The 22,223-nt window shown below is 40.4% G+C and overlaps 1 protein-coding gene across 13 annotated transcripts in view; it reads left to right on the top strand.

Annotated features, from left to right (window-relative positions):
- Nucleotides 1-22,223, top strand: part of dab1a (DAB adaptor protein 1a) — a 171,939-nt gene that overhangs the window by 93,708 nt on the left and 56,008 nt on the right. For 12 of the 13 annotated variants that reach the window (XM_077607195.1, XM_077607192.1, XM_077607188.1 and 9 more), the window contains exon 1: nucleotides 303-575. The exons of the other annotated variant lie outside the window; for it this stretch is intronic. The gene's annotated coding sequence lies outside the window, so the exon portion shown is untranslated. Of the gene's footprint in view, nucleotides 1-302; nucleotides 576-22,223 lie in introns of those variants that run through there. 13 annotated transcript variants of the gene reach the window in all.

Here is a 22,223-nt window from a genome sequence, read left to right as displayed (position 1 = left end):
ACTTCACCACACAATGTTGTTGTTTTGTTTTTGTTACTTCAAAACTCAATCCCAGCCTTGAGTACCTCCTCCCCCTTCACAGTCCTTTCATCTTTTCCTTCCTTATTATAGTTTGGTAATATACATTTTTCCCCTCAACCTTAGCCTCCCCCTCTTTTCCCTTACTCCTTGAAAGCTGCAAATAGGACAGCCTGGAATCGCAGGGGTTAAGAGGAGTCCTGGCCCGTCATTGGCTGGCATGCGGCAGAAGGAGGTAACCAGGCAACCTCGGGGAGAGAGAGCGAGAGAGCGGGTGGTGGAGGAGGAGGAGGAGGTGCTGGAAGAAGACCGGCATAGTTTGGAAAAGGGGATTGAGGGAGAGAAAAGATGTGAGGAAGCTTGCGCGCGCTCTCCGCGGCATGGAAAACTGGATTATTGCGCCCGCCGCAACTCTCTGTGGATGTGTGAATAAACCAGGAGGAGCAGGAGAAGTAGGAGGCACACAGATCCCCACTCAACCTGCTTTTTGATTTCATTATTTTTTTTTCTCCTCAAAAATGGGAACTAAGTGTACTCCTTTTTGCTGCTCTGAGAAGGTAAGCGCAGAACGGATGGTAAAAGTCTCTCCTAGAAATGATGCGCTCCAGTCGCGGCGATGCAGTATCATCCGCTGGTGCATTGAGATGTTCCGTGCATGCGTGTGTGCGCACAGCCCCCATCAGTGAAACATATAGTGTGCTTGCGTGTGATTAGGCGGGAGCCGCACACAAGACTGCTGCATTTCAACCGTGTCTCCTCATTAGCGTGTCACTAATTCAGACCCACGACGATGGGAGATAAACCCTTTTAAAAGTTTATTTTGCTACTGATCAACATGTTTAGGTGACGGGATCGACCGGGGGTGCAGTCCGCTTGTGGGTGGTGGTGTTCAACCTAAGGCCCGAGGGGGTAGGATGAGAAGCACGGTCGTGTGTCACTTTATGAGGTGCATGTTAAAAAGCGGAGACGGGCGTCTGCAGTCTGGTTGTGCTGAATGTGATGGATGGTTTTTAATATTATGCCCACACATCATTGATTATTGAAGAGTACTAATCATTTAGCCAAATATGCTTCCTTCCATGCCCTGTGAGAGGGTGACTCACTTGGCTATGTCATGAGGTATACTTGCCATGTTCCTAAATGTGGGTCAACAACTGTAAATTGCCATTGGTGCCCTTATTAGAATGAGTCAGTCGTCATGAAGATGGAGCAGATGGGTGAAGCTGATGTTTGTGGCCAACATTTTTTATTAATTATTTTTTTTTCCAGGGTATTTTGATGGAAAAGCCATTTGTGATGTGTTTTCTATTGTCATAAGCATAGTAGACACATTAGCATGTGCCCTCGAAATTGTTTGCTCCCCTGTCATTTTGAGGTCGTTGCCCCTTTAAGAAATCCTCTTATATTTTTCAATTTTCCATTATGACCAGCATTTAGTTTTTCTACAGGGAAGGCTGAAGTAATGCTTAGTTGCAGATTAAATATGCTCACATTTAGTAGGTTTTGGCATTACATTTTGGTACAAAAGGAGTATTTTTGGCTCTGTTACTGTGGTATTATTGTTATTTACATTTTTTTTAATATTACAGGGTCTTTGTACTGCTATGGAAAACATAGAGTTGCATATTTTGTAGTATATAAGTCCACATTATTTCAAATGTGAGATTTGTTTGTCAATTGTTATGTTTGAATAACATTAATGATCATTCGCTGCCAGCCTGTCCTAGTCAATCTTGATTAGATGTTTAGGTCCGTCAATGACAGTCGCTGTTAATGGATTGAATATTTAGTTTAATGGAAAGATTCAACTTATTTTCTTATGTTTAACAAGTTATCACACCAGTGGCACGTTGCCAAGTGTAGGTCATGTTGATGGCCCATATATCGAATAATACTCTCTTTATGCCAGTCACTGTTGATCTCTTGTAATCTGTTATTGTGCCATTATGTATAGTGAATTGTAGATTTTCTTTTAAAATCCTGCTCTCTTGTATTGAATCAATCAGGTGGCCAATGCTGACTATTATAAATCAATAACAATCTTATACATCTCCGCTAAAATGCACAAGTAAAAATGTGCCCTTAGTCTTGCCTAAAAGCTCAAAATAAAATCAGAATTTTGGTCACCATTGGATACCCTCAGCTACTTAAAAAAGAAAAAAAAGAAAGTTCAGCTTTTCTTGAATTTGCCCCCCCCCTCCACAGCCTCTTACGTCCGCTTGTATGAGCTCGGCAGGCTAGCCCGGTCGCCATGGTAACCCCTAGAGTATTGTTTGGAAGCTCAAAGGAAGACAAACTACTGAGTGCTCTCTTTTGCCCTCCTTTAAATCTCCGCTCCTTCACTCTCGCCCTCTCAGACTTGTCTCAAGTTGTGTTTTTCAACACCGCATCAACAGTTTTTGGGTGGAATCATTACGCTCCCAAAAAGTTGTTTTGGGCTTCATTGTGAGTCACGAGGCATTACAATTTTCTGACCTTAAATATAAAAGTAGCCTTTGTTATTACAATGCCAAAATACTCTCCATCTGGCAGCAATAAAAGACTCAAGTTCTCTCTTTTTAGGGAACTCCAACATATTGTCCTCAAGGTTTAGCTGAGAGAAATCATTTCACGGCTAATTCAAGATAAATGCCCTGTCCGTGAAACATTTTCCAATGCTGATTCCCCCCATCAAGGCTTTGCTCTCATTCGTATTTGACATTCAGATATAAGAAATGGTTCTTTTTTCAAGTCCACCCTTACCATGCTCAGTTCAAGTCAATCCCAGCCAAATAAGCTTCTATACCAGTCACTACCTGTTCATTTCATTCCGTCCGTCTTTCATGATGAAACTAGGACTTCCTATGGATTTCACAGCGGGAGATAAAGATGCTGCCAAAGTACTCATGTTCTTCAGAGAGTGTTGCTACTAAAATAAGCAGGATGACCCGCCCCCTTCATGCTTCTTAAATCTTGCTTTTTGTCTCTCCTTAACCACAGTGACTCTTGGACATGCTACACGTTTTTCACGTGGAATTAGGAATCCGTCACACTGCTTGCACAGTCCAATGGGAGTGTGCTTGTATTTTATATTTGACTATGCATGTTTAACGTTTCAAGGCTTTTTAGTCTCTGGGGGAACCATGTAATACACTTTTTTTTTAGTATGCTTGTGTACAAATACGCTACATGATACAAATGTTTTTTTTCCTCTCGTGTTCTATAAAGCAGGGGTGTCCAAACCTTTATTTAAAAAAAATCCAAAGATGAAAGGGTCAACTTGAAATTCCTCCCTGTTTGTTTGTTAAATATATATGATGGGAATCATGTAAAAAAAGATTGGGTTTTAAAATGTATGTTAAATCATAATTCATTGGCCAATCCATTTTGAGTGGGAGGTTCAATACCGTTTAAGAGACTAATCTTGAAATGTAGGCTCAATTTAAGCTTCTTGTGCAGACCATATTCAAAGATATTTTCATCAAGAAGGCAAACCATATTTTCTCATTTCTGTAGTTTTCAATCATCCGTTGACGACTAAAGACATTTTATTTAAATTAGATTTTTAGAAACATGACGCCGACGCACTATTTATCTTCAAGGGCCCTACAAAATTATTCAGCGGACTGAATCTGGCCCGTGGACCTTGTGTTTGACACATGTGGATTAGCATTTTCTGGGTTTCAAATCAACATTGGAAACTTGGATTAAGGTTTCCAATTACAGGTTCAATCCAGGGTTAAGGTTTAAACTAAGACATCAATCTAGAGTGGGGGGTCACTATCCAAAGCATATAACATCTTATGCCAGTAACTCATCCTTGAAACAGATTGTGATCGAATGTATGGCACATCTGTCTGTCTGCCATGTTGGTTATTTAGCTCCAGTATATGTGAGATGGTGCAGGTCAATCCACCAGCTAATCTGTCACTGCCGGCTGTAATGTGTAATCTTTTAAAACACCCACAATCCTCTCGCAGTGGTGGGATTAGCATCTGCAGACACAAGAGCAGTCCACACATACACACACACACATGCACGCACACACTCTGCATGTTGTTGGAAGTTGTTGTTCATCCAAATTGATCCTTGCTTGTTGTTTAATTTTTTTTGCCTTTGTCTTGTTTGCGTTATGTGTCCAGTCAAGGTTTACTGATGTTGTGCTTGAGGACTAAACCCCCTGTGCATCATAATATTTACTCTTTGGATGCCACTGACTGCAATCAAAGGCAGTGAAAAAATACAAAACTGTTCTCAGTTTTTCTTTATGTCACTTTTTTAACTGGCGGCCCGATGGCTTGAGTGGTTAGCACATCACCCTCACAACTCTGGGCTCCTGGGTTCAAATCCAGGCTGGTCCACCTGTGTGGAGTTTGTGTTTTCTCTCTGGGCCTGCATGGGTTTTCTCTGGGTACTCCGGTTTCTTCCCACATTCCAAAGACATGCATGTTAGGCTGATTGGACACTCTAAATTGCCGCTAGGTATGGGTATGAGTGCGAATGGTTGTCCGTCTGCTTGTGCCCTGTGATTGGCTGGCCATCAATACAGGGTGTCCCCCGCCTCTCGCCTGAAGGCAGCTGGGATAGGCTCCAGCAACCCCCCACCCACCTAGTGAGAATAAAGTGGTTCAGAAAATGAGTGAATGAAAGTTTTTGACCTATAAGATCCCTGTTTTCTTTTTTAAAAAAATCTGAAAATTATTAGTATTTTACATAAATGTTTGTTTTAATAAAATAGTAAAATAGATCGCAATCCATTACTTAAAAGTTAGTTAAAAGCATCTGTCGCACCAAAAACTATAGTTTCATTTTATAAATCAATGATCTATAAGATACAACACAAGGAATATTTGAGTTATTCCTGTAAAATGTCAATAGAGACCTATTTGTTCTTAAAGGCAGTATGGCATATTTTTCCAGGCATAAAGTAAAAAGACAGTTTCTTTAAAAACCTCCCTTTCCCCAACGCACCACCTTCATTCTTTCATTATCCACGTACACATCAAGCTTACTTTAGTTTTTGGAGGGTCTGTTATTGTCTTTTTTATTTTTTTTAAAGCAAATTAGAGAAAGTTTGGAAAATACAGTCAGTCCAGGCCTATGTTTGTGCTCCTGGTGGGTACAGAGACTGTTAGAGGGTGCATTTGATTGGTATGCATGCATTTTTAAGCAGAAAAATTGGTGCTATGCAGGACTGAGTGCTTCAGCAGCTCCCACCATCAGACAGGAGAGACTCCACAACTATTTTAACATACCTGAATGGTTCAGAAAACCACTCCCAATGTGTTTTTTAATGAGGGAATTATCACACAACATGAATTTGCAAACACCCCCTCTTTTAACCCCTCAATATCTACCTAACAATGTTCCCTACATTCTTGCCAGAAAGGAAAAATGAATTGGGAGGATGAAGGAAGGTCAGAAAGAGAGAAAATATCAAGGTCGAAAAGAAAAATGAAAGAAAGCCAAGAATCAAGTTAAGTTAGATTTGTATTCAGGGACGAAAAACTAAGACAGAAATAGAAAAGATGTTCAGAGGGCAAAAAGGAAAGTCGGATGGAAGGAAGGAAGGTCACACAGAAAGTAATCAAGCAGGAGAGAAGGACGGAGGCAGGAAAGCAAGTTCACGTCACAAAGGAGAGGAAGGAGGGTGTAAAGGGGAAGCAAAAGATGAAGAAAATAAAGGAAGATGGTCAAGATGGATATTTTTCAGGAATAAACATGGGAAATATGTCAGAAAGGAAGGAAAAGATGCCTTCGCATGAGGAAAAGTAGCCCACCTGACCCACATACACACAAGGGTTTGCACCACAGTGGAGTCACAGAACATTAACGCCTCAATTAATTCAAGGCTTTACATCCCCTCACACTCATTTGGCTGATGTCAAACTCCCCACAGCGCGCTCACGCACGCACCCGCGCCCTCGCCGTGACGTACGACCTCCCACATTGACCCGATGAAACTCTCTTCCTGACATTTGTAGGGGTGCGAGAGAAAGCCGCAAACAAACACTCTCCAGTACATTAACTCCCTTTAAAGGCCGCCAGCGACTGACGCCATATTCTTTATTCAAGGAGCACGGCGGCTAATGAATGCACACGCAGAGGAGTTGCCGGGAGGGGTGCTCGCGTCGTTAGCGTCGCAGCTGGGGAAAAAAAAAGTTGCAAAGGAGCGACCAATAAGCCAAATATGTTTTCCTCGGAGGATTTCCGCTTTGTATCACTCCCTCCTTTCCTTCCTTTCGCTTACTAATTAATTTCCAAGTCTTCGTCTCCCCTTTGTTGTCGATATTAGACGCGCTTCGATGGCCGCACTTCGTGACGTGTCTGCCGGCGCCTAATTTAGCTCTTGTCCAATCAGCATTAGTGGCGGCCAACGGGCTGGCTTCAAAATCAGCAAGTTTAAATGTTAATCCCACAAATAAAGTTGGATAGGAACTCAGCCTTTTCTGTCATTTACACCTTCACCTAGTTTGATAATTGCCTACTCATTCACTGCTATTGACAGTGACAGATGTCCAATCCAAATTGACTGGGAATCTGGCAGCAATTACCGATCACCTCCCTTAATTCCATTTTAACTGTAATGTCGAGCATTTTGTGAGCATGTCTCAGTGCCATTGATAGCAGTATACGTCCAATCCGTTTTGATTGGTAGCGATCCAGTAAGTCGGATTGAATTGGACATCTATCATTGTCAATTGTAGCCAACGAATTAATTATTTAACCTGCAAGTATAACACAAACTAGGCTCCCAAACCTCTTTTTCCATTTATGATTCATTTTACAAGATGTGTCTTTTAAAGTAAATCCAAATATGATTTTAGATGAAAGAAAAATGCAATTACTGGAGAAATTGAGTAATAAAGTAAAGCTTTTGTTTGCTCAGTCGGTCGGCACAATTCTGCGGGTCAATTCCTGTTGATTCTGAGCTGTTTACTGTCAATTTTAGGACATTTAAATCTCACATTCTGCTGTTTTTCTATCACCTGTTGGTTTTGGAGCATTTATGGGTCAAGTCCTGTTGATTTTCTGTCACTTCCTGTTGGTTTTGGGACATTCTCAGGTCAAATACTGTTGGTTTTTGGTCATCTCCTATTGATTTTGGGGGTAATAACAGGTCACTCTCTGTGGTTTTGAAGCACTACTTGTTATAAGAAAAAAGGCATAGGACTGATGGTTAAATTTGGTCTTTGACCAAGCTTTTACCTTGATATACTCAAATTTTCCATCAATTGTTCCTGTCAAAAATGAATTAAAATTTCATGAGTTGCAGCCCAAGCAAAAAAAAACATATTTAATGTGTTTTTTTTTTAATTCAAGCAAATTCGAACTGCATAAAAATAAGAAAGAATGTAGTTGGCTCAATCAGCACTTGTAAGCACTTGTTTTCCAAGGTTTCACATTTTTGTAAAACTTCTATTTATCAGTCTTTGTGAATCTCAAGAGTCATCACCTTGGACAATGTCACACCCTCTTTTTTGCCACCAAAGTTAACATCATCAATGCCATGTGATCAAATGCAGAAGACAGTTTAGCACACTTCATATGCTGCAGACTCATGATATCATAGATTGAACAATATTTTAAAAGGTTTGGGTTCAAAAGATGGATAATTCTCCCATCGGTAAAAAAATATAGTAAGTGAAGGCCAGCTGTTAAACAATGGCAGCCAGCACTCAACTAGATTAAAATTGATGTTGCCAAGGAGACAGCATCTCTCCAACAAAGGCATTAAGCAGGACTTTGTACTTGATCTGATTGGCTGCCTTATGGATTTGACATGTCGACCAATCACATTCCACTAGTAATAGCAAATGCTTGTCCAGACGGCTCCTATCTGTTTTTTCTTTTCATGTTATGCTTGAATCTTGTTTCCGGGAGTTGATCCAAATTTTCACGAGTGGATATGAAGCCATATGTTGCCGCCTATGAGAGGAGAGAGATTAGTTTGTATTTATTTAACTAGTCTTTCCATTCACTTTCATTTACTTTGCTGTCAAAAGAAAACCCACTTCAAATCAGTTATCAGAATTCCAACAACAAAGTACATGCATTTTGAACCAATTGTGCTCCGTGACATAAAATCAACAGTTCAAAACATTTGCATTATTTATGTAGACATTCAATTTACACAAAACTAAATGTTGATTTTATTCTATCCATTTAGGATTGGAAGATATTTTAAAATGTTTTTGGCTAATAACCCATCTGATATGGCTTTAGTGTTGGATATCGTTGTTCAAATTTGGAAAAAAATTACATTGGGGTGTGCTATTTTTTCCTCCTTAAAACATTTCTGAGATATTGGACCAGGCAGATCCGTAAAATCAGGTGACCCATATTTGACTGACAATATATGATCGGGTCTTGCCTATTATACAGTGTTGTGTAATAGGACAACTCCTAATTTGAAAAGAAATATTGAAAAAAAAATGCATTCCAAAATGAATATGATAAAAGTAGTTTTCTTGTATTTGCTAGTAGCGTTAATACTTTTTTAACATAGTCATCAAGGTTATGTGATGCCATACATCTGACATTTAAAAGAAAAACAATTTATGTTATTTTATATGAGCTCAAATCAAAACATGTATAAATTCACCCTTTGTCATTGGGAGAAATTTTGGCCAATGCCACGCCAAAAAAAGATTGTTGAGAGGAGAAAAAGAAAAAAGCCTTGTTTGGGTGGAGTAGTAGCAGAGTTGCCCCAACGCCCTATTGTTGTCTTCTTGGTAATAAAAGGCCACATGGCACTTGAAAGAAAGCTGGCTGTAGTCGTGCCACATCAGCGTTAAACACGTTAACAGAGTTGTTGGCTGTCAGCACTCTGCCTTCGCAGCCCATCGCTTCTCCAGCATTGGCTTTTAATGGTGTTGCACGGGTCATGAAACATGCCCATCCCAAGTTAAGTCCCAATTAACAATGAAAGATAAAATAAAATAACTTTTTTAATGCAGCATGAAGGCAAACACCAGAAGAAAATACTTTGACTTTGATTGAAAGCTTCCAAAAAAGGGAATGAAAAGGCTCTAAAAACTTTTTTTGCAGCTTTAACAATGTAAATATTCTAGTTAAATAGATGTCACTGAACACATTTATTAGGCCACCTGTCATGAAAACAAGGCAAAGTCCTCCATTCAGCTGTGGTCTTAATGTGGATTATTTTGACTGTTGTCAGGAGAGTTCATCCATGCACAAACTCAGTGGCTGCTTGATTCGAAAACAGACGACTTCCTGTCCAATTCAGGGCATTGCTCTTTCAGGCGTTTTTTTTTTTTTTTAATTTAATCATTTTTTGTTCTTTTTACACACGCTCTGACCCAATTTGTGACTACCAAGCAGCCGCTTTTTAATTTCAATTTGGGGTGTGGGTTCTGTGGTATTCTTAATGCTTCTTACAATAGTAATGTCTGCCAAGTTCCATTTTGATGGGTAAAACTAGTGTGAATGTTCGTATTTTTTTCTCCTGAATCTATACCAATGTCTCTTTCCCAACCTGAGCTACCGTGGTTAATTAATAGACTATTCAGTTCTCATATTAATCAGAAAATATTTTAACAATCAATTATTTAAAGACATTTACGTCTTACTGTCTCAGCTAAAATGCTCAGCCCAGAGTAATAAAAAATAGAAAAAATGTTTGAGTGCAATGGATAGAATATTTAAAAGATGAAAAACTCAATTCAACGAGACACAGCTGCACGAAAAAAGACATTCATTATTTGTTTAATATGACACCTGAAAAGGATCCGTCAATACTTAGATAAATGGATTTAGTTGACCTATCACAAAAATGAATGGCTATTACTCGATGAATCATTTGTGGCTCCCATATTTATCGTCAGTGCAGGCAATGAGTTATTATAGGCAGAAAAAGTCCATACAATCAATAAACATTTCCATAGAATAAATAGATAAAGAGTGCAGAACCTTAAACCTGAAGCAAATCAGTCAAATCATCAATGGCGTGCTACTGATGGACACTGCCAATGTTGACATATGTTTTAAATACCAAAGGAGCATGCACTCGATAATGTCAGGCATGCCTCGTGATGACCCAAGCAGCGATGACATTTCCCCCTTTTTAGCCTTATTTACTGGCACGCACGTAAGAGGATTTGACCCGCGTAAATACACATTAGCAGCACACTAACAAAGACCCAGGCCTCCCCGTGTACGCTCGCCAAATCACAACCACCGGAGACAGTTAGCGAGGCACGGCTTTAGAAGCTTTAGAGGCTTGTAAGCGTGCGTTTATTATATTAGTCAAGCTTTTTGACAGGGAATAAAGCGCGCCGGTGCCGTCAATTGCAAGTATTCAAAAAGTGGCTTAAAGCGGGCCTGGTGTCGCCCTTTGTGGCAATGACAAAAATTTGATTGGACGTCTACCACCGCCATTGGCATTGAAACATGATCTTTCATTGGAAGTAACCTGGGTATGTACATTTGCTCTATAATTGTCTTCCCTCCCATTCTGCGTCCATACATTAGGAAGGCCGACTTTCAATTAGCCCCGCTCTCTGCCAGATAACGACCGCTTGCCGACATGGCGCTCCGATTAGCACGATAAGTCACATTTCCAAATGAGGGGCGTTGGAGGACCACCCATTCAGCCACGGGGCTATTGCTTGTGTGTGCGTGAAGCTGGATTAATGAAAGCGGTGAGGTTAAATGACTGGAAAGTCATTTGATTGGCTTCAGTGACATGACAGAGCTGATGTTGATTGAAGCGTCAACCCGTCGGCTGCCAATGGTGCCGATACGTGCCCTATCCATTTGAAATGGGAGGGTTGGCTGCTGGCATTTAGTGAGTTTGTTAGGTGTTGTCCCACTAATGTAGAATGAGGGTATTTGGATGTCTGTAGATCTCAGGAGATCATGAAATCTATGGGGGCTAATCTGTGTTTGTATTCTTAAAAAGAAGCATCTTATTGATTTCTATTGATGGTCAGCATAAGATGACAAGCTGTGGTAAAAAGTAAAAGACGGGAGTGGTTTTGTGCGAAGGTGTGGCATTTTTGTTGCTAAACAAATTGTTTTGTGCAAATGTGTCCTATTTAGGTGGGTTTTGGATGCTTTAGCACATTTTTATTTTTCTAAATATCGCATTTTTGTGGCTATTATAAGGGTATTCATCAGAGTAACAGATATTTTGTGGTTGAATTAGGTATCTTCCATTAGTGTGGAACATACTATTTATCTGTGTGATTAATGTTTTTGCAGTAAAATAGAGTTCTTGTGGATGGATGTAATTTTTCAAGAGAACATAAGGAATTAGTATGTGGGTCATTAGTGAAATAGAGCATGTAGGTTGTCAATTAGACTGACGTTCGCCTCCTCTCCTCAGGGGTTCCCACAGCGAAACAGTCGATCCGCATCATAGATTTGGCACAAGTATTACACTGGATGCCCTTCCTCATACAACCCACACAAGCGAGAACCGAACCCGGGTCACCACAAAGGCAGCAGGGCGCTCGGACCACCTGCAAGTAGATTATCATTTAAAGGGTTGTGAAATATTTTGCTATATGGAACTAGACGTTTTGATTATTGTGTTAAATAGGAGTCTAGGGAAATGTTTTTCAAGGTAAACTCAATTTTTATAGAGTTTCTATGCCAGATTCATTGTCTTGATCTTGGATACAAAATGTTGGTGTCAAAAAATGCACCCCCATTTTCAAACGATGAGCCATACCTAACGACACACTGTCTTTTAAGGAAAAGAAAATCTATGCAATCGCAATGGTGCAATCCCGGTGAAAGAGTGGTTAGTATTTCCATCTCACGGTTCTGAGATCGAGGGTTCAATCCCCAGTGGCTTCAGACCTTCCTGTGTGGAGTTTGCATGTTCTCCCTGGGTCTGCGTGAGTTTTCTCCGGGTACTCTGATTTCCTCCCACCATTCGGTGGCCAGCCAATCGCAGGCCACTAGGACAACCATTCATGCTCACACTCATACCTAGAGGCAATTTAGAGTGTTTAACCAGCCCACCCTGGATGTGGGAGGGAACTGGGGTACCAAGAGAAAACCCACGCAAGCCTGGGGAGAACATGCAAACTCCACACAGTTGTGGGGTCAACACGCTAACCACTCGGTCGCCGGCCCGTCGTTAAATAATTTGTCATATTTTAAAATACTGCATTTTGATAGCAAAGTGGGAAAATGCTTAGTATGAATGAAGGCTCTATTCAGTACCCCCAATTTTTTTATTGCAGAATAAAGCTTTTTATTGGCCCCCTAAAGTGTGGAAATAATAGTTCAATTTCTTTTACTTTTTTATTTTAGGTAAAACATTTTTTAGTTTTTTTTTAACCTGTTCTTTATAGTAACTGGTGGCTGTATGGTTAACTTGGCTCGTGTCAGACTCTTGAACTTGCCCGCTCGCCCCTACCGGTCGGTCCCTCAAGAGAGAAAGACTTAATGATCCCAGGCCTGATGAACGGCTTCTCCATGAATTTGTGCTGCGGGAGAGATTTGGAAGCCTGCATAACTGCCGGACATTCCCGGGATTGGACCTCCTCACAGGAGTGGATTGACCCTGGGCAATTTATTAGCCCCACTGTCGACATCTATCACATGCTCGCCCTCAGGGACACATGTGTACGCATGCAATAATGATATCAATGCAGCTCCCGGCAAAAGGTTGTGCTCAGGTGGCTGAAGCCAAATTAGGGCTCCTATTTTGCCTGACTTTCTCGAAGTGGCCGAAGCAAGACTCCTATTGCTTTTGACAGATATTGCAGTCAAAATGGTAGATGGCGCAAGTCAGATATACACTATGTTCCTCATGTCCATATTTCTAAATTTTGATGGCTTAATAGCCATTCATCTTCCATCCTCGAAAGGGTTGCAAGGGTTGCTGGAGCCTAACCCAGCTGTCTTCAGGCAAAAGGCAGACTACTCCCTAGACTGGTCACCAGTCTGTTTATAGGACACACAGAGAGACAAATGACCATCAGCACTCCCAAGTATACCACCACCAGCGGAAATTGAATATAGAATTTTATAGGTTAAATTTATGGTTTTCAAGTTAAAACAGGCTTTTTTTTCTTGTCATATCGAAAATTAGTAGTTACATAGTTGGCTTGTTTTAGGGCCTCGGCCCTGACGCATCTCCATGCGAATGTGGACGCATCTCCACGTCATCCGATCAGCTCATCTGTTTTTACTAACCTGCTCTAGTTGCCCTCATTCGATTCCATGCCTGCCAGTTGGCGAACTCCCTGTTCGACAGCTTCTCCGGACTGCTGCGTTTTCTTCAACCCCTTGGCAAATAAATGCTTTGCATCCCCCTTATCTCTGCTTCCCCTGTGTCCGCTCCAGGATCCCCTTCGCCACCGCAAAACCTAAAACTTTGTCTTTTACGGTATGCTTAAAAGTGTTTATTTCTGTGGGCAAATTTTTGAGTTTTAATGGTACAATATACGTTTTAGCTGCATCCTGTTTTTGTTGCTACAGGAATGCATGCACATTAGCCCATAAAATCCTGAAATTAGGCACCAGCATGAGCTCCGATAACTTCCCAATTAACCAAATTGTACCGATACAAAAATAAAAAATACAACTCAAGCTCAGAGCATCGACAGATACTCACCCATGCTTCATAGCTACCAAGTTCCAAAATGATCACTTCATGAATGACAGAGGAGAACAATGTTAATGTTAGTGTCCACAAGAAGAACAACAACTACCTGAGTGGTGACTCGACAAGCCTTCATCTCCGTCTTTTTGTGTGGTACTATTGCATTTTCTTGGTCGCATTCGTGTATTGTCTTTGGGGGGCAAAAATAATACTTTTTGGCTTTATGTCATACATGTATTCATCCTAAAATAAAAATTTGGGTGATAAACAGTAATTTTGTTGGCCAAATGTATGTTTGGGGTCCAAGTCTGAATCGTAATCGATATCTCTTTGTGCAATTTTGGACTGAACTATCTTTCAAATGCGTAGAAGTACATAAGGCGTCACATTTTCTCTTGTGCGTCACCTGGAACCTCATCAAACACTTCCCTCCTCTCTCCATTCAATCCACTCTACACCGCATTAGCGCCGCAGCCAGCCGGCGTGCGCGCATGCGAGTGCATATCAATGCGTTCGCATGTGCCCGCAGCTAGTACTGTACTCTATCTTAATCTGCAGTCTATTAACATATTCGCAGTTTGTGTTTTTCCGCCAGTGGAGGCATCTGACAGGCCAATTTCACAGCGACGTCAGCCTCCATCTCGCTCCGGGCTGCCAGGGAGGAGATAGGGGAAAGGGGGGAAAAACACTAGGGACTTTGCCTTGGAACCGTAACCCTCTCATTGCATTTACCTGTTTGAATAAAGAAACCCTTCAAGAAGCCATCTCCGAGATGACATCAGAGAACAATGCTGAGGGATTCTTTATTATATCTTCTCAATACTAGATGTCATGTTTCCAAGTCGATATCAAAAGTCAAATTGAGACAATTCCATTTTATTCATAAAGTGCCTCTTTACATAATGAGCAGGTCAAGGGCCACATCTTTACATTATATATAGGGGCACTTTGGGATCTGAATTGAATTTGTTCTCTGAGCATGGTCTCAATTTTTTGCTCAGAAAGCAACAGTTTTTGTAGTTGGTCGCGGTTGATTTTTATTGAAGCGACAGGCTGAATTTGGTTTTATTGCTAATGTTTTCAAGAACAATACATGGCAGTTTGTGATAGAAATAAGGGTTGGTTTTTGGCTAAATATAGCCACCCGATGTAGTGGTTCATTCCTGACGTGACCTTGGAAAGCGTGGGGTCGATTCCAACTTGGTGGTGGTGTGATTGTGAGTGTTATTTGTGTCTATTTATGCCCTATGACTGACTGGCGACCCGTCAGTCTTGTGTGTACTCCGCCTTTTGCCTGAAGCTGGGATAGGCTTCCACATGGACAATGATGAGAATAAGATGTGTTGAGAATGAATGAATAGGTAAATCTTAAATGTATGTGGCTGAAAAAAATACATAGCTAACACAATGCAAATTTGATGTAGTTACAATTGAGCAAGTTTAAGAATATATATATATATATATATATATATATATGTATATGTATATATATATATGTATATGTGTATATATATATATGTATATGTATATATATGTATGTGTATATATATATGTATATATATATATATATATATATGTGTATATATATGTATATATATGTATGTATATATATATATATATATATATCCATTAGAGAGAAAAACACTCAGTGTATTATATATATGTATATGTATATATATATATATATATATATATATATATATATATATATATATATATATATATAATACAGTGTTTTTCTCTCTAATGGATGAGCCTCTTTGAATTTAGAGAAGTTCTTTACATAGAGACATGGTGTTACATTGCTTATTTGTGTGTAGGCTTCTTTTATATGAATACATTGTGGACACATGCTGCAAATACACACACTCATTGAGTGTTGAATGTGTGACAGCTTGATGCTCCTCCGGCTTGCCTTCCTCCTCCTCCTCTATTGCACACATATTCAAATGAATTTTTTAGAGTGGCACACATACAGAAAACGGTGTCATCTAAATATGAACAGTATGATGAGGAGAACTGCTCAAACCCCAGGTCAAATCAAAGAATCAAAAAAAAATTATTGGGAGAATGGTGTTGTTCCGGAAAGACACAGCAGTGGATGCTCTTCAAAACTGGGAATATCACCCAAAAGCCCTAATTTTCCAAGAGTAGTATATTTGTCTCTTGTAATCCCCAGAGGTATATTTTACCCTCAGCCATCTTTCTCTCCGGCTCTTTTGTCTTTATCAATCCTTGTCCTCTTTTCTCTCCTACCCTCCATCCGTTGACTGCACTATCGTTAGCGCTACAGTGCTATGATGGATGGCACCGGGAGGCCTGGACATTAACGGGCTGGGACAATACCATCATTACCTGCGCACACACTTGCACACACGGACACACACACACACACACACACACACACACACACACACACACACACACACACACATGCCCGTTGTTTGCAATGATGACGGCAGAACAAATGGTGACATTGGTGTGCTTGCAGAGAGCATAGTGTTGGCAACTATGGTTTGAGAGCTGAATACATTTTTTTTTACTGTATTTTTGGTCAATTGTCATCTTTTAATGGGAAAATACACACCCTGGCTCAAATTTTTGAGACCCTTTATCATTTAAGTGAAAGGTAAAAATTCTTAAAAATTATGGCCACAAATGTCAGCCTGTCACGATATGAAATGAGTCCATTAATTGCACGGTAAATGAAAATGAGGTCAGTAATTTTCCCGGCTGCGATTTATTGCCACGTGTGTTAAAACTTCGCCCATTGATTGCATATGTATGAGACTACAATTACTCACACAGATGTGTATTGGTCCTCTTGTTTTTTATACCAATGATTTTGGTTTAGGCCTCAGTTTTCTGATCGTTGGTTTTTGGTTTAAAAAAAATGTTAATTTTCGTGCACCCTGAAGTGTTTTTGTTTGGTTATATATCTCTGTGGCAGCAAAAATAATATTCATTTTTTTATGTTGGACGTGGTATTTTCGAATGAATAAAGTGTTCAATTTAGAGTTGTCCGGATGTTGTTTGGAAAATAAGTGTTAATATGGCCATATATAGTATTTTTGCGATTAAATACATTGCTTTAAAAATTCTCAGGGAAAAGAGATCTTTATGGTAAATCTACTGATGTGGCAAAATAAATAACTATGCTGCTAAATTGTTATTACAATTTCAATATAGCTAGTTTTTTCATGACTGATACTCTTTCCCATTATGCAAAATCTCCCCACTATTTGTAAAATAGTGTCAGTAAGTTGCTTGCAGCTGAGAATAAAAAGATGCCATTTGAATGCTAAAATCCCTGCTCTATTTCTACCCCCAGTCTGTGCCACACACATGCGCGCACATGAGCTTTTCCGTGACTTTTTGAAAGAGCTTTGTATTGACCGGAGGCCCCCGCTGGGGAGAGAATGGCGATGTTCTGCGCTCCCTGGGAGAGTTCACGCATACCGACCGACAGTGCAATAGACCACAGGGTGCTAAAAGGCTCTCTCCTTCCAGAGCTGCTTCACCTCCAGGAACTTTAGTGAACAGATTTCTGCACTTTGCCTTTATCCACGTATGTGTGTGTGTGTGTGTAACAGAAAAGTTCAAAGACTTACCAATGGAATTTATGCAAATCTCGTCTCGGGTCTGATAATCCGTCGGTGATTCAACGGCAAGTTTGCTGATGAGGCCAAGCGGGTCTATATCTCGACCCACTGTGTGCATGTGTGTGTGTGTGTGAGAGAGCGAGAGAGATCGTTCATATTGTTAGGAAGCATCTGGAGCAACAAGGTGTTATTAAAGTCAGCCACTCAGTCAAGATTGATCCATGGCGGCCTCGTGTGCTTGACGTAGAAGAGCGTTAAGGTGTAAATGGGAGAGAGGAAAGCGAATGTGAAGGTTGATTTTCTTAAGCTAGGTAGTATTGTGTGTGTTCAAGTCATTGGCTGACATTGACTGCTATAAACATCCAGTCTATTTGAGCTGCTCAGTTCAAATGGCTTGGATGTCTATCACAATCGATGGTAATGAATGAGTTGGTAATATCCAGGATAATGGAGCTATCTTACTGAAATCTAACCGTAAAGATCAAACCATTTGACCTAAATTGTTGCTTGTGTTTCGTTGCCATTGATGGTGCTAGATGTCCGGTTCATTTTGACTAAAAAGGGGCGAACCGCCATAGCCACAGTATGCGATATTGTTCGGGAGAAAAGCAAACACATTGTTTTCCCTGAAAATAACTTTTGCCCTTCTCAAGTCTAGTTTATGATGTTATGATAAAGTGTCTGGAATTTGCCTGGCCGCAAGGTTTAAACAGTGCTTCCTTAAACGATTTTGGCATTATTGTTTTGCTAGAACACTTGAACAGGATGTTTATTGATTGTGAATTAAAGTTCAAGGTGATGAAGGCTGACAGGCCCGGTGTTGAATTTCTTTTCATCTCCTTCGAAAACAGTAAGTTTCTATTTATTCTCCTATCGTAAAAGGTCTTCATTGATTTTAAATTATGACCAACCCATTGAATGATGTCAGTGTCCCTTTCTATTTCTGGGATTAGGTTGCTCTTTGAAAAACCAAGGCGTCTACAGATTTTTGAACATTATTTAAATTGAGGCAATGTCAAATTGAAAAAGGAAATAGGACATTCTTTGCGGAAAGATTCCTCCACACCATTATTATGTGCCGCTTTCTTGTTTGACAGGAAGGATGTAGGATGATACAAAGTTTGAACGAGGCAATTTTGATTGTGTCGGAAATAATGCAAATGATAAGTAGAGCAACAGGAGTTATTCTTCTTTCGATCACTCTTCATCTATTTGGATCTGCCTGCCTGTGGCGACGCCTTGAGAGGCATGTGGCAATTCATCGCACATGTGTGCGTATGCACGTGTGTGTTTGTTAGACGCCATGATTAAGAGTTTTGAATAATTGATGATTGCATCCCTCATTAAGTCCCAGTTGTGTGCTCCTGCAGGCTCCTCGCTCTATTTTTATGCCTCGCAATTGTGCTCCATTCCGCTCCACAGATGGAGTCGATCCATCACTCACTTTAGGCGCAGCCGACGGGGGGTCCGGAGGGTATGGAGGGGGGGCATCGGGGCTGCTAAATCACACTGAGTGGACATCTTTAGCAGAGCCATAATGACGTTTAGCAGCTCGAAATTTGCCGTGTGACCATACATATGCAATATTCCGATTTTCGGTGAAAGGTGACCCGGATACATTGTAACTTCCTGTTTTGTCTTCATCTCTTGGAACAAGCAAAGCAGAAAAAATAAGTTGATTTGTTGTTTGGTGACTCCATTTAACTAATGGGAACAAGCAACAAAACCATAATCAAGAAAATAAACCAGCCAACTGTAATAAATCGACCAACTATGGTAACCACAACTAACCAGAAAACTAGAAAAATTTAAATGTTTCCACATTCATCTTTTTACAGTTAAGAATATGTTTTCATCCTTCTTTTGCCATTGTTTTTTGTGTGTCTGAGTATATAGGAAACTAAAAACCTAAAAAATGTAGTAAATTAACCAACGAACAAACCACCCATCCAACCAAGCAGACTAATTGTACTAGGGTAATCCAAAATGCATTAAACAACCAGCAAAACCAATAAACAATCAGCACAGTAACAAAGTAACTAAACCATCACACTGTAGTAAAACAACTAACCAATTCACATTGTCTCCTGAAGACTACTATAGTAACCTTAACAACCCAACTGAAATCTAACCAACAGACTTGAAGATAACCAATATAAAATCAGTTTACATCGTAGTTTAATAGGCATCTTCGGCAAACTAACAAGGATCCTACAATCTACAACCTTTGTTTCCACCACTGTAACTGACGACCAAACCTGGTGAACTAGTTTGATCAGGAAATGTACAAGACTATAATTCAATTGGCTCCATTTTTGCTTAAACCTCAAAAGGGACTGTGATACATTCAACAACAATGTTTCTGTCCCTTTTGGCTGCCAAACAGTGTCACAAATTTGCATCGTTATCGCAATTAAATGGTGTCAAGGCTCTCAAGATATGTGTGCGGTAATGGCAGTGTCGCATGCAGTCAGTCTGCCTCCCACCAAGGCTTCCTCCACAACAACGGTTCCAAACTCCAGTGACAAAGCACTGATCTTTTTCTCAAGCACTGCTTTTCCCTGCAGGCAAGCAGCATGTTGATTTTAAAATGAATTCACATTCAAAATGGAGATTGAAACGGGCTCAGAACGTGCCATTGTGGACACATTTAGGTCATAGAAATCCCCTAAAACTAGGATAAAAGTCAGTTCTGCTGAGGAGTCTTGAATTAATTATGAATTGTAAAGAGGATTGCAGAATATTCCCATTGAGATTATCTTCCTCAACCCAACTAACCAACTGTAACAAACTCGGCATTCAACTAAAAGGAACCAATTGTGTCAAAACAAGCGTATTGTTGGTGTGGTTAAATAGAGCTACACTTTACTCTTTCTCTTAATTATTCAATTTTCCAACACCAGATTCACCATGAAAAATGTTTAGAAACCGTCAATACAAATCTCGACTTTGATGGAGGTCAATTGGTACATTAATGAGTTTTTGGAATTGTTTTTGTGTTTTTAGTAACAGATGAATTACTTATTGATCATTATAGCAGACCTTTGCAAATGTAATTTCACGATTTAGGAGGTGAGTAACATAATGACTTGAAACAATCTGCTTTGTCGGATTGAGGTATCGCGCGTGCGGCTGTCTGTTAATCACTGACGACACAGTGGAGCTGTGGTCAAAGTTCAGTAATGGTTTGTGGTTAACTTCACACGGTAAACACACACTTGGAGAGAGCGTCAACGTCTTAGGACTCTCACACTGGTAAGGCTGTAGCCCTTCCTTCAATATCTTTCCTTTTCAAGCGTGTTTCACTCATCTGGAAGTGCTGAGTAAATCAATTCTCCCTCTTATGTGTTGGCTTTGGTTGACATTCAGCACCCCTGTCATTTTTGTTAGGTCATTGTAGACTTCCTTGGAAAATGACATTTCATAGGAAGACTAAATACATATGTTGATGAATTACATAGGGTAAAGTAAATGGCATTTTCTGGACAATGAATAATGCTTTTCTTGGGCCGAAAAATGCAACTTGAACTTCAGTGGGACTTACATTTCCTCCTCATTGTGCATCTAGTGCTTATAGTCCAAGTAAACTATGGAAATTGATTGTCAAGATTTGCCTGACTTTCTTTCACCTTAACTTCACGAACACCATTCATCAAACAGGGAATATAGGTGATGGACCGAGGTGACACCTATTCTTTAAAAGCGCTCATCCATGCTGAGCAGGTCACATTCTGATCGGAACCTGACAGCCCATAGATTGTCGGCAGGTATAACCTTTAGCACGCACTGCTACCTGACACCTGGAATATTTATCTACAAGGGTGTGGAGTTGAACTGATCATAAGTGCGTAATGGTGACAGTGAAAGTGGTATTATAAAATGCTTTTATATGGAGAAAGGAGCCTTTGAGGTGTTTGGAATTCCAATTTTTCACCAGCATGTCCTTAACTGCTGCTTTTTTGTGAAATCAGTTGAGTTGAAATTTACTGCTTCTGTTCAACTTTCATTTCCATATCTTTTGGGTGGAAATACCCCAATACTTTTTGGTAAACTTGAGAGAATGAAGTAAAAGGTTGTGTGTGTCATAGGCGGTGGTTTGTCTCACTGATGTTTTACTGATTTTGGGTCATGTCCAATGTTCCCTCTAATTTTTCGTTGGTCTGAGCAGAAAGTCAACCTCCCTGAGCGCACTGAGTACCAGTGTGAGCGACATCATCGGTACTCGGATGATTCGCCTAAAGACGTTTCGCCGACGGACGTTTGACAGACGGGCAGGTCGCCGAATGGACGTTCCGCCGAACGTTCATTCGGCCGAACGGAGGTTTCGCCGAAACGGGATTCGCGCGCTCGCCCCGCCCCCGGATCGTGTGTGTACAAGTTTTTCAACCTCGGCCCGCGGGCCATATACGGCCCGTTAGGATTTTTAATCCGGCCCGCCGCCGGTGTTGTCCAAATTATAGTAAAAATCAATGTTAGTCTACCATCAATGGCAGCCCAGGAATAAGCACACTTGGGCGGGCAGATGTAGCAGAACCGAGCCGTAAAATGACAGCAATCGGGTAAAATCCATCCTAAAACAGCATTTAATGATTAAATACAAATACTGGAGCTCTTTGGACATTAGAACCGAGCCCAGGGAAGTGAATTCCTCGGTAAAATGTCGTGATGATATCGCGATGGAGGCAAAAAAACGTATATATACGTCCATTCGCCAAACGGCTCAAAATGCTCTCAAATTCGGTCAAATCCAGCCGAAAACAGCGTTTAATGATTAAATACAAATATTGGAGCTCTTTGGACATTAGAACCGAGCCCAGGGAAGTGAATTCCTCGGTAAAATGTCGCGATGATGTCGCGATGGAGGCAAAAAAATGTCCATATACGTCCATTCGCCAAACGGCTCAAAATGCTCTCAAATTTGGTCAAATCCAGCTGAAAACAGCGTTTAATGATTAAATACAAATACTAGTATTTGTATTTAATCATTAAACGCTGTTTGAACAAACGTTCATTCGGAGACCTGTCCGTCTGTCAAACGT

The sequence above is a fragment of the Stigmatopora argus genome, chromosome 8, assembly GCF_051989625.1.
Source record: "Stigmatopora argus isolate UIUO_Sarg chromosome 8, RoL_Sarg_1.0, whole genome shotgun sequence".
Classification (NCBI taxonomy): domain Eukaryota; kingdom Metazoa; phylum Chordata; class Actinopteri; order Syngnathiformes; family Syngnathidae; genus Stigmatopora; species Stigmatopora argus.
Note: the sequence above shows the minus strand (reverse complement) of the source record. Positions and strands in the feature narration are given on the sequence as shown.